Genomic DNA, 2,464 nt, shown 5'->3' on the forward strand with positions numbered 1-2,464 from the left:
AAAATATGTTAATGGAGTTTTTAGGGAGATGAATTTTTGAGTAAAAAAATAATTATTTGTAAGAGTATTGCCTACTGTAGGGAGCTTTTAATTTTTAGCAAGAATTGGGTTTGTGATGTGACTGGATACAAGTAGATGAAGACTTTCAATAAAACCTCACCAAATTTCTCATAGTTTATTCTCAGTAGGTTTTTTATAAAATTATTATTAAATTTTATGTGAGATATAGAAAATTTTTAAAATCTGTCCCTGTTCCTTTCAACAGGCAATTGTGTTCGTTAAGTTTGCCCTAATTTAAGAAAATCTTTGCAAAAGCCAACATTTACATCATAAATTCCATTAGACATCACAAACAACATGACCTCGGGTCTTCCTATTTTGATCATATTCGGCAAACCTATTCTCTTTAGAGTCATTTGGACATTTTTTTTTTTTTTTAATTTCGAAAAACTCACAATTTTATTCTCGATTTAAATTTGAAAAAAAAAAATTAAAAATGTTGAGCTATTCTCTTTATTAAAAATCTCCACAACAGTCTAAATAGTCACTCTCTGTTAATACACACACTTATGTATATTAGAAACTTATAACTGTGCAACTCGCTGTTACTATTTATATATTATATACAGCACCATCTTCTAGAAGTCCCATGAATAATCTAACGGAAAAACAGGAGTGTTTTATTTCCACTATGATCAACTAGAGCTTTTAAAGCTGCTTCACAGTTAATGTTGTCATTCTATAAACAATGTTAATAACAGAGTTTTTGTATGGAAAAAATCTTAAGCTGAATTCACCCATGTGTTTCTGAAACATTTTTTGTTCGGAACATTATTTTTTTTATATGTAGTTTGACGTTTCATTTTTGAGAGAGACTTCAAACTACATATAAAAAAAATAATGTTCTGAACAAAGAATGTTTCAGAAACACATGGGTGAATTCAGCTTTAGTTGTCAGATATTGATTTCCGAACTTTGACAGTTGATAGCCACCACCATATAAATGAAGCTACCGCCCATGTTCTGGAAAACGTAGCGTTTTCAAATCGCTTACGGTTTAAAAAACGGAAAACGCATTTCACCATGTTATGAAAACCACGCGATTTGCTACTGACCCAAATTTTCATCAACAAAAAACTGCTTCAGCGTCGAGGACCATTTCTGGATGATTTGGGAAGATACAAAACCACATGAGATCCAAAAGCGTCCAATGCATCCCGTAAAAGTCACTGTTTGGTGTGGATTTTGGGCTGGCAGTGTCAATGGTCCATATTTCATTGAGAACGACGTTGGCCAGGCCATCACCGTCAACGGGCGAGCGCTATAAGTCGATGACTACGAACTTATTTTGGCCTGAATTGAATGATATGGCCACCAACGACATGTCGTTTCCACAGGACAGATCATGTCACATTGGACATTCAATACGAGGAATTTGTGGGCATGGTCATCTCATGTGAAAGTAATGTGAACTGGCTACCAAGATCGTGCGAGTTGACACCGTTAGACCTTTTCTTGTGGGGTTTTCTTAAGTCCGAGGTCTATGCGAATAAGCCATAAACCACAACTGCCCTCAAATTCAACATAACCCATGACATGGGTCAAATGCAGTGTAATTTATGCGCTTTGGATGATTGGACATTTTGGATGACTTTTCAAAAGAATAAAAATGTCGATGATATCTCACATTTTGTTTTATTAATATTTTTAAAAGATAGGAAGCGCTTAATGAAAGACTTTTTGTAAAAATCTATTAAAAAAAATAGGACTTCCCGCCACATTAAAAATTTTAATTTGGTTGTACATAAATTATCTTGACTTTTACAAGAATTGAAATCGTGAATAAAATCTTGAGTTTTTTGAAATTAAAAAGGACTCGAAAGGTTATGTGTTTTTAGCTCAAAAACTTGTGTTTTTTGGTGGAATTCATGATATAATAAAAGTTACTAAAAGCTATCAGGTTGATTACTTCGAAATTCAATTCGAAGGGAAAAATTCGAAGATTTTCATTTTTAAATCGTATAAAGGCAATAAACTCCCCTAAATTCATTTATTTTCAATATATAAAATTCAAATTTCTGTAAAATTCCAAAAAAGAAAATTAAATTTTCTCTATAAAAAATATGATTTCCTTTAAACAAATTATATAAAAGAGAAAATAATAATTGCTTCAATTATTACCAAAATAGTTTTTAAATAGATTTAATTTATTTATTGCTTATTTTTGCATTTTATTCGTTTCTTGATGATTTTTTTGTTTTGTATTTTTTTTCGCTTTAGTAGTGTCTAATATAAATAAATAATTAATTATTTTTTTTTGTTTATTTTATTTTTAAATTTAGTTTGAGTTTTATTAATATTTGTTATAGCTATATTAAGTATAATTATTTTTTTGCTTCAATATCTTTTATTTTGTATTTAGTTTTAAATATTTTATAGTTTAATATATAATTTGTTTTCTGTT

Source organism: Calliphora vicina, chromosome 3 (genome assembly GCF_958450345.1).
Source record: "Calliphora vicina chromosome 3, idCalVici1.1, whole genome shotgun sequence".
NCBI classification, from domain to species: Eukaryota; Metazoa; Arthropoda; class Insecta; order Diptera; family Calliphoridae; genus Calliphora; species Calliphora vicina.